Raw genomic sequence first — 14,791 nt, 5'->3', positions numbered from 1 at the left:
AGAGAACTATAAGGCAGGTGCATACACACAAAGACATGTACAATTGCACAGTTAGTTTATGCAAGCCATTATTATGATTGCAGATGCAAATGGTAAGTCAGCTGTTTAACTGTTCATTTACTCATGTAAGTACTGTTTCCCTAAGCAATGACATTGTATATATGTAAATTGAGAAGCAATCTGATTTGTTAGTGTTGTACTCACTTTGCACAGGGGTAAATAGCTACCAAAGATGAAAGAAAATAGAAAATCACGGCTGTAAAATTGAATGGCATTAATTATTGGTGGTGCTACAGTTCGTTATATTGCAAAACCTCTTCCTGGTTAGAAGCACATTCAATAGGAGAGATGATTATAAAGGAAAAAATATGGGGGAAAAAAGATGACTGCAACAAGAAATATTTCAAAGCTTCTGCAAAGATAAAAAATGTCCATTGCCATGTTCTAGAATTTCTCAGACAGAAAGACCTCTTCTGGGATATAAACTACTTCCATTACATTGACTATTTTTCTGTCAGGAGCATATGTATTGATATACACCCTGTTTGTTTTATGAGACTCCTAGTGAGACAGGAATACCTGCCAGTCAAAAACAACATAAGCAGGAATACCTCTTATTTTAAGATGCATCTTTCAGTCAAAATATTATGCATGCTCTGTCACCGGTTGGTGGGGGCCTCTGTGAGACCCCAAAACTGCCCAAGCAGTTCTGGGCAACAGGGCACGCTTCTAAGCCTTGCCCAGATAGAATCTGGCTTGCACAGTGCCCTCAAGCCAGCAGAGTTAAGAGGTCAGAATACAAAGATAGGATTTATTCCATAGCTTTATTCTATGAAGGGATCTGTCTAGCATATTCACTGGGTGGGGTTTCTAAAGGGTTTCTTATATGTTTCGGGGGTTTTACATTTTGCACCAATTACCAAGGGAATTCTAAAACTAACCAATCTTCAAAGGACTTTAGGTTTGAAACGAACCAGTAATACAAGAGGAAAATGAACCACTAATATTACAGAAAGATAACACAGGGGTCTGTAAAGGGAGGCAAAATACTTTTTGATATTTGTCACTCTAAGCAAGCAATTTCTTATCTTTAAAGTATCATTTTCCATGGGGCCCTTTCCAGGGGCTCAGAGAGGGTCTCTACTTTGGGAATGATTTCTGCTCCCTCCACAATGTTCAGTTACACAAAAGGTCTTGTTAAACTTAAAAGCAAGCCCAAATGCTTGGAGTACAAATAAGTATAAAGACTTCAATAAAACTTCCATCTCCATGTTTTTTTATACTGTTTCTGACTCCCTCCATGTGCCTATCCTCTCGAAGTTCCTTCTTACTGCCATTTGGTGTTGCTCTGGGCTTTCCTTCTCTCCAAATGCCAATCCTAATCCAAACCCTAACTTTAGCATGAATTCTAAACCTAAACTTAGTGCAGGGGGTGAGGCTTGGCCTTAGCTCAAGACGCAATGCATGGCAAGAAGGAAAGATTCTCAGGAGAACCCTGAAATCCAGGACTTGCTTTGGCAGTCACTTCCCAGCCCCATTCAAGTTACAGCTCTAGGCTTTTTCCTTCACTCAGCAATAAATACACAAGTTACCTTAACTTGTAATCCCAGGAGGTGTTAGAGACAGAACCTAAAGGTGCAGCTGGAATGAGATAGGGATTTGTGACATGGGCTCAAAATAAAACAGCATCCTAGTTATAGCATTGATGTGTTGTGCTAAAGCTGGGGAGAGAACAGGAGCACAACTGCAGCTGGAGCAGGGAAAAACTGGAAGAAGCACTGGACTATAAACGTAATTCTTAACTGATAATTTCTTCCTCAGTGTGGCTGAAAACCTTGGTCTCATGGTCCTGGTGGCACTAGGATAAGGATTAGGGTCAAGGTAAGGGTTGGGAGAAACTCACAGCTTAAAGCAGCAGTTGGCATGGGGCTGGTAAGTGTCTCTGAGAGGAAAGAGAAGGCTCCAAAACATCTCTTTCCTGACAATTGTTCACATCAGACATTGGGCTGGCCTTTTGGAAAGGCTCTCCTCTCTTACCCATTGGTTGAGTGCTTTTGATCCCTCTTGGTGTTGTGTTAAATAGACTTTGGGGGAGGCAGAATAGCATTATTATAATTTTTAATGACACAATCACAATTTTCAGTGTAGTTTAGGAAAGCATTTCAATATGAAAAGTATGTAATGAGGATGAACAGGAATTATTTAGCATAATAACACAGGAAATATGTAAAAAGATGGGCCTGGGGATATGAAAAGAGTGAGGAAACAGTAAAAAGAAAGTTTAGCTCAAGTATCAAGGAAAATCCTCTCCCTTTAAGATTCATTAATCAGCTACATAGGTGAAAGTGTTCCTATTTATGATATTGAGCAAAGGATGGGATGCTAAAGATTAGGCATTTGACAAGATATATTGGACATGGTTTAATAAGTGTTTCCAAAAATTATATCCCTTTAAAAAATGCAGTTTTCGCACTCCATTTAACATTCTAAAAACAGTATCTTTAAATGCTTAGACTAAAAACACAGATACCATTTTGTATGGAATAAAATTCTTTGTTTTTCTGTGTTTTCCACTGCCTCTAATAGGTGATGTAAACTACTTTCCCTGTTTAATAATTCAATATTTTATTTTTCTCTGATTCCCTATCTACATTTTTTGAGGCTTTTACAGTAGCAAGGATTTTATTTCTCACTAGTTGAACAAATTCAAAGATTGAAAAGCTTAAAACATCAGGGACCAAAAGTTCTAAACAAATTTGGTTCTGAGAGGAGAAGAGATCAGTCTCAAGGGAAATTTAAGTAGAAAGTTAATGTAATCAGGACTATTGAAAACATTATTTGCACAACTAATTTAAAAAGAAAATAAATAGTTCCTGCCTAATTTATCATTATTTTGGGTACATTTATGGATGCCTTTCTACGCATTCATGTGGCTTAATGTCTGCATGTACCTTGTTCACCCACTGCTTATTTAAACTCACGTGGAAAGGTTTCAGTTTGCTATTTCTGCAAAAGAGACCTTGCGTAGCACACATGGAATAAGTTAGTTTAACGAGGCCAAAAGACCATGATTCCTTTAGATACTCCTACATGGCAGCTTTTTCTATGTTCCAGTGACTCTTTGAGACAAATTTTCGACTGCAGGACCTTGCAGGTGTCTGGAGCCAGTGCAGGCAGCAAGCTGGATGCTTGCTCTGAAGCTTGGTGCTCAGATTCCCTGGGCCAGGAACTGAGCCTGAGATTCATTTCTTCTTCCTCCCACTTTTCCTACCATTTTATTACAGCTTTTGGTTCACATTACATTGCCTGCACAGCCCTGAGCTATTAAGCAGAGTGCAGCAGGTGCCCTTGTTGGAGCAGGCACTGCTGGAAGGGAGTCTGTGTTTAATGACAGCTGCATAATCACCATGGGGAAAGGACTGTGAAGGGCCCCTGCTGCACTGTGAAAGACCCAGAAGAGGATGCATACCTGGGAACAGCTCTTTTTCCTTCTTTGTCTCATTCTAGATGGCCCAGGAATGGATGGGAAGCTTTATTACCTCTCAGTTCTCTTTTGTTTGGTTTTGAGTTGTTTTTTTTGTTTTGTTTTTTTTCACCATTTCAGTTAATGCTACGGATTCCACGAACAAATCCTTGTGCAAGTGAATCTATGTCAACATCCTTTGTGCAAAAGATTCTTTCCTTGGCCTGGGCCAAGCACTGATTTATGAGTCCAAATATGACTCATAAACAATAGAATAATACTATATGTCAGTCACACAGTATGGTATTGTTAAGTGTACCTTTGTTAAGTGTACTCCATTTCCTCAGCACCTTAGAGCTGAGCTTCTCCTGACTTTCTCTAACTTCAATGAAGCTTGCTGCTTGGAGGACTGCTTGGGGTGTTCAGTTCAGGTACCCTGAAATTGAGGCAAATTCACAAAACCCAATTACTCAAAAGACTCACTTTTTTCCTTTTGGACTCATAATGTTCTTAGTAACAGACGACCATGGGTTAGGAGCCATCCTCCTTATAGATCCAAAGCTTTTTAGATGTTATATAGGTACTCTGATACTTCACTCAGCCAAGAAACTGTGAAACTGTAGACAACATCAGATGCTTAAATGCCTGCAGTGAGTTACATACGGGGAAGGAAGAGGTTTTAGGCAATTTTTCTTAAAATGTTCAGCAGAACTTGTGCCTCTTATCCATGCAAATAAATAGGGATAGTCCTTTTTCTTTTCATTCAAAACTTATTTATTTTAGCATTTTAGATTTTACAAGAAGGCTTTTCTCTTCACTGCAGAGACTTATTGAGTAGTATCCTACTGGAAGACAGAGCAAGGGTCTTCTAAAAGCTATTGTACTAGGAATAGTAACAATAATTTACACTGTCAACTAGTTCTTAAGGCTCATCATCTTCACATATAGGAATGCATTTGTGTGCTACTGATTCTGAAAAGACTCCATTTCAAAATTCTAGAAATTTGGTTTTGTGGATTACTCAGTTAAAAACGAATTATATTTAAATCCACACATTCAGTTATTAAGTAATTCAGGAATTGCATTTCCTAGGTTAGACTACTCTGATTTTCCTTCTCTTGCATCACCATGGCAGAATGATATCACTGAAAGTACACAAGAGTAGAGGTTATTTCTTTCTGCAGAGCATCTTTCTACCAATTATTTTTTTATCTCGTCTATATGACTTAAGTTCCCTAAGTGTCCTGTTGCAGACTGTATCTTCCGTTAGGGAGTCACTAACATGACAGGGACTAGCAAACATCACAAAAATATTTACATTAATTTTCATCTCATTTGAGAAAATAATTTGCTTTGGCTATGGTTTACTTTCCAGTTGTAATTTATGCAAATTCTGTATTGAGATTTGGCTGAAGAAGGCTCTTAGGTGTGTGAGGGCAGCAAATATCCTGTTAATCCAAAAGAGGTTCCATATTTCTGTCAGAAATAGCTGCACTTATTCAGTTACAGGGCAAAAAATTCATCTGTATGACATGCCTAATCCAAATAAAGTTCCTAATTTATAAGGAAGAATTGGAGAATACACTTGTCATTGGAGTCTAAGAGATGTGTAAGCTCCACATTTTGTTTGTAACTCAAGTAGGTCAGCTTCATAATTCAGTCCTATACTGACAGCCCTGCAGCTATGTTAGGTAGATTTTCACCACCAAATATTTCCCTGGGCTCCAAAAGGCTCTTAATGCTGCCACCTATGCAGCCACCAGAGATCTTTGCTGCCAACAGAGCTGGCTGTTCCACTTCTGACACATCCATACAAGCTGCTGTCATCTTCCCCAGCACAGCAAAACCTTTAAACATATTTTGAATATTATCAATGTTTAAATTTATGTATGTTCATTTACATGAGGAAAAATGAAGCAAAGTTACTAATTAACTTATGTAGTATCACAGACAGGCCATAGTAGAAAAAGGTTTGAAAGCTTTGATATTACAAACTGCATTGTTTCATGCCACTAAAATGGCATGAGTTACTGAGGGTAGTAACTGCTACAATGCTGATGAAGAATAAGAACAATCATGAACCAAATAGCCTAGCAGCTATGCTATTTCATTTGATATTATGTAAGGTACATCATATAAATGAACTAATTCTTTCCAGAAAATCCTTTTAGAAGTTACAGCTTTTGTTGTTTCTCTTGATGCAGCTTTTTGCTCTGAGTGCTGGCAGCAAAGTGAAATTTCTTTGCATCCTGATGGCCATGTGGATCTGGTGCTTCAGTGAGCAGAATTGAGTAGTCTTCTTTGCTGCCAGCAGTCAAAGCTGAACATACAGTATTTCCAGGGAGAATGCCACATTTGGGAATGCAAGAAAATACAGATGGCCAAAGGCAACTTAAAAGCTGGGTTATTCAGAGGAAGAAATGAAGCAAAAAGAAAATTGGAGCCCAAAGAAAGAAAGGAGAGGCAAAACCAGCCAGGACATAGAAGTGTAGTGAACTTCAGTCAGTGTAAATAAGAACAATTCTGCATATTACAGTCCAGTTATCTTTCTATCAACTCTAGATGAACAAACAACTTCCAAACACAAAATGGAAAAGGTAATTGTAAGTGAAGAATCAATTTTCAATTTGATGCCTTAGGTCATCACTGTATCTTATCACCAGTCTCTCTTTGTAAATCTAGTTGTTTTTCTCAAGTTGACAGTCTCTGAAAAACACACAACAGAAGAGAGACCCCTCCTCTAAACTGAATTTTTGACTTCTTGAAGTCTCCTTGGAATATCCATGTAGAAAAGGTACATTTAACTAAACACCTACATAGTAGAGCTGCTAGAACATTTTAGGAATATGGAAAGCTGACAAATCTGTTTCAACAAAATTGTGAGCTTATGTTTCTGTGATTCAAGTTCTGAGGAAACAAGACAAAACCTGACGTGCCTTACTCTAAAAAAGCAGTTTTTAAATGCTATTTTAAGTGCCATTTCCTTCTCAAAGAAAACCCCCCAAAAGTACTTTAATTCTAATATGGAATAAAAAAAATTTGAAATCCAAGGAACTTCTATAACACAGTACTGCTATTCTCTATCCACTTCTCATATTCTTTGGACTAGTTGAAAAACCATTTTCACTTTAGCAGGTTCACTGTATAATTTTTCCCCAAGAATTTTGAGAGGAAAGACCCTTTCTTATTTCTTTAGTACAGAGAGGTTTTCAGTTATCAAATTAATTGATTGCTTGAAAATATATTTTGTATCTAAATCCAAATATTTGTGCAATTCAGCATAAATTTACCACTGCATCTTGCTGTCTCATTGAGTTCTGTAGTCCAATTTTAATGGAACACTTGATGAAGCTGATGTGCATATTTTTATCCCACACATACAAATTCATCATGAGAATGATTGCCTTCAGCAAATGAAATAGCACATGCAACATTACAAATTTAGATATACCATCCTGAAAATGTAGAAAGAACAAAATGAAAGACAAAATGGCCAATGAAAATTTCAGCTGCCTGAAATTCGAGGCTCCGAAAATGTCTTATCTTCGTCAAAAGAGGAATGGAGAGTGAAGGGGAAAAAAGAAAATAATTATTATTAGAATTATACATAAAATAACTCAATCTGACAATCTGAAAGCAAAAAAAAAAAAAAAAAAAAAAAACCTATAGCAATCATGAAATTATAGTTTTTGATCCTCGGGGAAGTGAGGAGCAGAACTTCTACCTTGGACTTCCTGAGGGCAGATTTTGGCCTGTTGACTGGTTGAGGGGCTCCATCCGGAGGGAGTCCTGTGGGTTGAAGTGGTCTAGGAATTCTGGACAGTCTTCAAGAAGGAAATCTTAAAGTTGCAGTATCAGTCCATATCCTTGTGCCAAAAGATGAGCTTTGGGGAAGAAGATTGGCCAGAAGAAGATCTGATTGATCTTCTGGATCAGAAGAAGAAGCTCTGATTGAACAGAGCTTTGCCTGGAACTCAGGGAAAAACAAAGTATATGACCTTTGGAAGGGGGAACAGAAAACTCAGGAGAACTACAGGGATGTTGTGAGGTTATGCAGGGAGAAAATTACAAGGACCAAAGCCCAAACAGAACTAAATCCAGCAACTACTGTAAATGATATTACAAAGGTTCCTATAAATAGATTGGCAATAAAAGAAGGGCTAAGGACAATCTCCATCCTTTACTGGATGTGTGGGGAAATATAATGACAAAGAATGAGGAAAACTGTGAGGTACCTAATGCTTTCTTTGCCTCAGTCCTTAACAGCAAGGCCAGTTGTTCTCCTGTATCCAGCCCTGTGAGCTGGAAGACAGGGACAAGGAGGAGAATGAAATCCCCATAATCCAAGGGGAAATGGTCGGTGACCTGCTTTGCCACTTTGGCCTGGAGGAGTCCATGGGGCTGGAAGGCACACAGTGCCTGCAGGGCTCACCAAGACACTCCCCATCATTTACCAGCAGTCCTGGTTAACTGTGGGGGTCCAAGATGACTGGAGGTCAGTAAAAGTGGTAAGAGCAGAAGGAGGGTATGAGGAATTACAGCCCAGTCATCCTGACCTCAGTGCCAGGGAAGGGCAGGGAAGAGATCAGCTTGAGTGCCATAAGAGGGCAAAAGAGATCCATCAAGTTGGTCAAGAAGGACATGTCTTTCATAAACCAGTGATGACATGTCCTTCTTGACCAATTTGATCTCCTTCTATGACCAGGTGGCCCATTTAGTGGATGAGGGAAAGGCTGTGAATGTGTCTTCCTGGCCTTTCCTAAAGTCTTTGACTCAGTTTTCCACAACGTTCTGACTTGGACAGCCACACTGTTTACTGGGTAATAAATTGGCTGGATGTCCAAGCTCAGAGAGTGGTGGTTGGATGGAGTCACATCCAGCTGGTCACCAGTGGTGTTCCCTAGGGCTCAGTACTGGGGCCAGTCCTGTTTAAGACTGACAACCTGGACAAGCATATTGAGTGCACCCTCTGTCAGTTTGCTGATGACACAAAGTTGGGCAGAAGTGCTGATCTGCTGAAGTGTGGAAAGACTCTACAAAGTGATCTGAACAGGCTGGATTGATGGGCCAGTTCTGAGCCCCTCAGTTCAGGAAGGACATTGAGGTGATGGAGCATGTCCAGAGAAGGGAATGGAGCTATTGAAGAGTCTGGACCACAGGTCCTGTGAGGAGCAGCTGAGGGAGCTGGGGATGTTCAGCCTGGAAAAAAGTAGGCTCAGGGAAGACCTTGTCCCTCTCTAGAACTATCTGGAATTTGTAGTGAGGTGAGGGTGGGTCTCTTCTCCCAGGTAGCAAGTAACTGAATGGCAGAAATTAGCAGGGTAGGTTTCGACTGGATATTAGGAAATATGTCTTCACAGAAAGGGTTGTCAAGCATTGGAATTGGCTGCACAGAGAAGTGGTGAAATCACCATCCCTGTAAGTGTTCAAAAAGTGTGATGCTTTGGAACTTGGTTTAGTGGTGGGCTTGGCAGGGCTGGGTTAATGGCTAGACTTAATGGTCTTAAAGGTCTCTTTCAACCTAAATGAGACTATGATTCTACAAGCTATTTGAAAAGTTGAATCTAATTGGCAACCCATTCCCTTTTCAAGTTGTTTGAGGACCTTTATTGTTTTTCAATAAACTTTCACTGACTAAATATATTCCCATGTGTTCCAGCAAGTTTCAGCCAGCAGTGTCCTGAATGAATGTTATTCTAGAAAGACTACTGCTACTTTGTGGTCTTTGTCTTATTGATTTTAATTTATTCCCTGGATGTTTCATTAAGAGGCTGCAAGTTCTGAAAATATTAATAGAGGTTTAAATAAGACTAGTTTCCTTCTATTGGTCTCTTATGTCTCAACCATTCAATCTTTTCACCTAACTTGATACACAGCTGTAAATGTACTTTTCATGCATGTTGCTTTTCCAAATTTTTTTCCTAGTGAGACTGCACATCACGAAGTGAACACACAAATAAAAAGGACAGTTCCTCATCTATGGTAAGTCAGCAAAACTTAATTAAGGTGACAGATTTCCAACATCTAGAAATTTTGTATACACCAAAACATAATTTTTGATGCAAGAAGGCAAGACTAGTTCTGTTCTCTGTTTCACCTCTGCCTTAACACTCTCCCTCTCTACCAGCATTTAGGGCTAAGCTGTAGTATACAATGATACCATTTGGGATAAGGAGTCACCCAAAATCATGCTCTTCCTTTAATTTTTATCCTGGAAAGTAAATGAACATGCAAAGTGTTCCAGCTTGGTGCTCAGCACATGGTACACAGCATGCTACCACAGCCAACCCAGTGCTCCTGAGGAGCAAGCCCAGTCTCTTGTGCCAGCAAAGCAGCAGCAATTCTGTTCAATTCCCAAGCCAGAGCTCTCAGCTGTGATATGAGCAGGCCCAACAAAAAAAGTCCTGCCACAGCAAGCAGCCCATTCTAGGAACAGTGCTGGATTTGGGGACAGAGAGTGGGGAAAGGGGAACATCTTCCTTCATTTTGAGGTATTTCTAGTGCATTAGTGGATGTGCAAGAACATCTATCAAGAACAGATCCAGTCTTAATAGGACATAAATGATGGAGAAAATTAAGCTGCTCAGTGATTTATTATTCAGCCCGTTTAAAAAATAAGTCACATCATGTTCATAGTTTGAATTTATCTCACTTCAGTGTCCAATAACTTGCTTCATCTGCTAAATTTAAAAAAGCATCTACTTCAGACTTCTTCCTTATGTACATACTTTTATAGCAAAACTTCTCTTGAACCCTTTGTTCCCAAGTCAGTCTGAGTTTAAATCTCTTGTGCTGACTAGAATACTTCAGACTGACTAATTTGTATAGCTCTTTCCTGAATCTTTTCAGGTATGATAACCTCCCTTTAAAGGTGCAAATATTAACTTTGAAGACAGTATTCCATTAATTAGTGGTAGCTGGCAATGTTCTGAATCAATGGTTTTCCTAATTTGCTGAAACCAAAAGACTGTAGTAATGCATCTGGTGTGTCAAATCTTTAAAAAATTATTTTCCCTGTGAGGTTGTTTGCTGGCTGCTGCAGAATCAGAACTTATGGGCTTCTGATACCACCACCTCAAACATTCATAATTTTTTAGTGGCAAAATGACTTACAGCCTCAAATTCATTCAAAACTTCCTGCTCAGTGATAACAAATGAGACAATTCAGTCTTATTTCCTGGAAGGAAGTGAGACTTTTCATTCTTTCAGGCTAATAGTTTCCAGCTGGACCTAACTAAGTGCCAGAAGTTTTTTGGGATGTGTACCTTTGTTGGCTGCTAAGAGGTCAGTGGAGATCTGATGCTCCAGACCTGGGAAGCCGCCAACATTCCCAGAGAGAGAGTCCCACAAGGAACTTCCTTCTAGGGCTCTTCTGGCAGGTCTCCTAGCTGCTGGATAAGCCTCAGCAAGAGGTGACCGTGGCCACAAGTGATCAGCTCTCAGTGATCTCAGCTCAGTGATTCCAGCTCTGCTTGCCAGGCCATCCCAGGCTGACTCAGGGACAGAGAGACAGAAGCGTTGTATGGAGATTCCACAGCGATTCCTTTATTATCCAGCAGCTCTGGGAAGGGAGCCAGGAACGACTGCTCCCCAAAGAACTGGGGGGAAAACTGGGGTTTTTATGGGGGAAAGCAAGGGTGGTACCAAGGGGGAAAGATCAGTGGGTTACAAAGGATTAACATGGGTTCTAGGGCATGGTGGGATAACAGAAGCTTTTTGGGGATAATTCACCATGACAAGAAAAGGTGTGCCAACCTAAGGAGCATCCTTCCAGGAGGGTTGAGGTAAGCTAATCACAGCCCATTCAAGGGATATCCCTCCAGGGCAAGTCTGCAGGTGGAGCCTTGGCAGGCCCATGGGCCTCCACATACCTTGGTTTATTTACCTGTATAATCAGATTTGTTATCTCTCCTGCACTGGTTATGGGTGATTACTGAAAGGTGTTTCATTCTTTTCTAGCATCTGTGATACCAGCTTTTAAAACTGCACATGCAATTTCTAATGCAGCCCCATTTCTCCTGAGGACAAACTCGACCAATGTGCTGAGGAGATGAGAAGTTTGTTCAGTAGTTGAAATACCTTTAACTGATCTGAATCTATCCAATCAGAGATACACTTACCTCAGACTTAAACAGGAGATAATTTTTAATTTCCCCCTTTTACTTAAGGACTGTATCAACCCTTTGGTTTGGAAAAATGCTATATCCAGTACTTCACCAGCTGGTAAATCCTCCTGATGATTTTGATGACAAAAGACAGGATTCCACGGGAGTATATCCTGATAACATCTGTTCCAAAGCAGAGCATTCCTCTTCCTTCCTTGCATGACTGCACCATGAGCCACCAGAATAAACTCATGCCACAAGCTGAGTTACACTTCTCTCTTAAAAAAAACAAATAAGCTCTGCTTCAGATTGTTTTAAACTGCCATTGGACCATATTTTCAGACTGTCATTCAACCAGATTATTTTGCTGTAACAGTATTTCTGCTTTAATGGCCTCACCTTTTCCCCCTGTGATGGCATGGTCATACCTTATCTCAGCACTGCCCACTCAGTCATACCAGTATCTGTGCAGCTGAGCAGTGAATCAGAGAACTGGCCAGGTTAAGAATAACTCAGGAAAAAGATTTGAACTGATCATCATCTGAGACAGTTCACTCCAGCTGCAGAAATTGTGGTAGGTACAAAAGTATGAAGAAAAGGAAGACCGTCAGGGATAATTAACCTGATGAAGGAAAGTGGACCATGACAGCACTGAAAGAAGTGCTGTCAGCCTACAGCCTCTGTGAGAACAGCTTTGTGTGACACTCCTCCAGCCACTGAACTCTGTGTTTTATTTATTCCTGCAATCAATATATATTACTAATTTAAATTACTATTTTTGTCATGTATACTAACCAGGATATTTTATATAGGTTTTCTGTGGTTCAGCTTTGTGCTGGTTTCAGCTGGGGTGGAATTAATTGTCTTCACAGTGGCTGGCATGGGGCTGTGTTTTGGATTTGTGCTGAACACAGAGCTGATAATACAGAGATGTTTTTGTTATTGCTGAGCAGAGCTTACACAGAGCCAAAGCCTTTTCTGCTTTTTGCACTATCACACTGGTGAGGAAGCTGAGGGTGCATGGGAGGGTGGGAGGAGACACAGCCAGGACAGGTGACCCAAACTGACCAAAGGGATATTCCAGACCATGTGACATCATGCTCAGTGTATAAAGTGGGAGGAAGAAAAAGGAACTGGGGGATGTTTGGAGTGGTGGCCTTTGTCTTCTCAAGTCATGGTTACGTGTGATGTGGCCCTGCTCTCCTGGAGATGGCTGAGCACCTGCCTGCTCATGGGAAGCAGTGGCATAATTCCTTGGTTTGCTCTGCTTGTGTGTGGCTTTTGTTTTCCCTATTAAACTGTCTTTATCTCAACTCATGCTTTTTCCAGTTTTTACCCTTCCAATTTTCTCCCCAATCCTACTGGTAGGGGAGTGAGTGAGTGAATGGCTGTATGGGGCTTGGCTGCTGACTGGGGTTAAACCACAACAAGGTTGTAAATGGCTCCAAGTCAAAATGTCACTGATATCAGAAGGAAAATTCTCTCTGGGTAGGTTATGTTATCTCTTCTGTCAACAAGACTGTAAGTAGCACAAACCCCTGGTTCTCAGTTGCCTCAATATCTGTCTAAAGATCTAGAAAGTACAGAAAAGCTAGAATTGCCCATGATAATCAGGTACTTACCCATTATATATATATATATATATATATATATATATTTTGTATCACTGTATCATCTCTACTAACCCTAAGCCTCCCCAGCTTGGTGATTCATGCAGAATTAAATGCCCATCAGTAATTTTTCCCATAATCAATCTGAACATTCTCAATTTACCACAACTAGAACTGCTTTTAGGAAAATCCTTAGTTGGAGAGTTTGTTACTTCATTACACCTAGTGTAATTTTAGACATTCTGAAAGTAGAGGAAGACAACTTCATGAATTAAATATCTAAGAATTGAGATGTCCAGAGAAAGGCCATAAGAATTATCAGAGAGCTGAAACACTTGTCCTGTGAAGAAAGGCTGAGAAAGTTGGGGATTTTCAACTTGCAGAAGGCTCAGAGGTGACCTTTTAGCAAATTCCCAGTATTTAGAGCAGGTTTTAAAGAAAGATGGGGACAAACTTTTTAGAAGGGCCTGTTGTGGTAGGACAAGAAGTAACAGCTTTAAACTAAAATTGGGTAGATTTAAACTAGATATAAGAATGACGTTTTTTATGGTGAGGGTGGCAAAACACTGAAGCAGGTTGCCCAGCAAGGTGGTGGATGCCCCATCCCTGGAAATATTTAAGGTCAGGCTGGCCAGGGCACTGAGCAACTTGATCGAGTTGCTCATTGCAGGAGTTGGACTAGATAACCTTTATATGCTCTTTCCAACCCAAACCATTCTATGATCCTGTGATTCTATGAACTTGCAGAGTTATCTCACCTTCTGTCAAAATAAGTAAGAGTTAAAAGGACTCAGCACTTGCAGACAGCTCATAAAATCAGCTCCCAAGTGATGTCATTCCCCTTTGTTATACCATTTGTGTGAACTTGGCTGCAGCTAATAATTATGATAATCACAGAATCATTATGATCAGAGGGTCTCTACTCCAATCTCTTGCTCACAGCAGGGTAAGCCATCAGATCAGATCTGATCTGATCAGATCATAATACTGGATACCAAATCAACTCTGATATGTGGTTGATATTTTCTTGCTTCTCATAGTATTTCCAGAATTCTTTCTTTACAAATAGAATGTGAGGTGGTTCCATAACCAATGTCTGGGTTTTAGAATGTTCCATTACACATACTCTCAATATTTAAGTATTAATCTGAATGTAGAGAAAAAAAAACCCAAGGAAACCAAGGAAATCAGACATAGATAGTTTTTGTCTAGTACATTTATTCTGGAATCAAGGTTATTCAGCCTAATGTGCATGACTTTTCATAAAGTTGTGCTGAAATGCAAAAACAACATAACCTAGTGGCCAATGAGTCAACTGCAAGGAAAAAAGTTTGAGTTGAAAGCTGTAAATCCCCTGAAACATGAATTATCTTAAATGTTCAACTGTTCCTATCTTTCCTTTCCTTGCATCCTGCTCAGCTTAAAAGAGAGTTTCTTGGTGGAAAAAAACCGGTCATTAAAAGAATCCTAAAGAAAGATTTATGTGCTTCTCTTCAAAGCATACTTTCCTGGTATTGCCCATTCAATTTCACTCAATTCCCACATGCTCCAGTTCACTACCCTCTTTCAATGCTTTTTCAGCAGAGATGTCTTACACTGGACTGAAGCTACCT

General features: G+C 39.9%; 1 long non-coding RNA gene across 4 annotated transcripts in view; it reads right to left on the bottom strand.

Moving 5' to 3' along the window:
* The window catches only part of LOC148223883 (uncharacterized), a 182,418-nt gene that overhangs the window by 18,357 nt on the left and 149,270 nt on the right, over positions 1-14,791 (bottom strand). For 3 of the 4 annotated variants that reach the window (XR_015803023.1, XR_015803024.1, XR_015803025.1), the window contains one exon: positions 3,783-3,899. The exons of the other annotated variant lie outside the window; for it this stretch is intronic. This is a non-coding gene — a long non-coding RNA (uncharacterized LOC148223883). The remainder of the gene's footprint in view (positions 1-3,782; positions 3,900-14,791) is intronic. 4 annotated transcript variants of the gene reach the window in all.

The sequence above is a fragment of the Sturnus vulgaris genome, chromosome 4 (genome assembly GCF_052056855.1).
Source record: "Sturnus vulgaris isolate bStuVul1 chromosome 4, bStuVul1.hap1, whole genome shotgun sequence".
Lineage (NCBI taxonomy): Eukaryota > Metazoa > Chordata > Aves > Passeriformes > Sturnidae > Sturnus > Sturnus vulgaris.
Note: the sequence above shows the minus strand (reverse complement) of the source record. Positions and strands in the feature narration are given on the sequence as shown.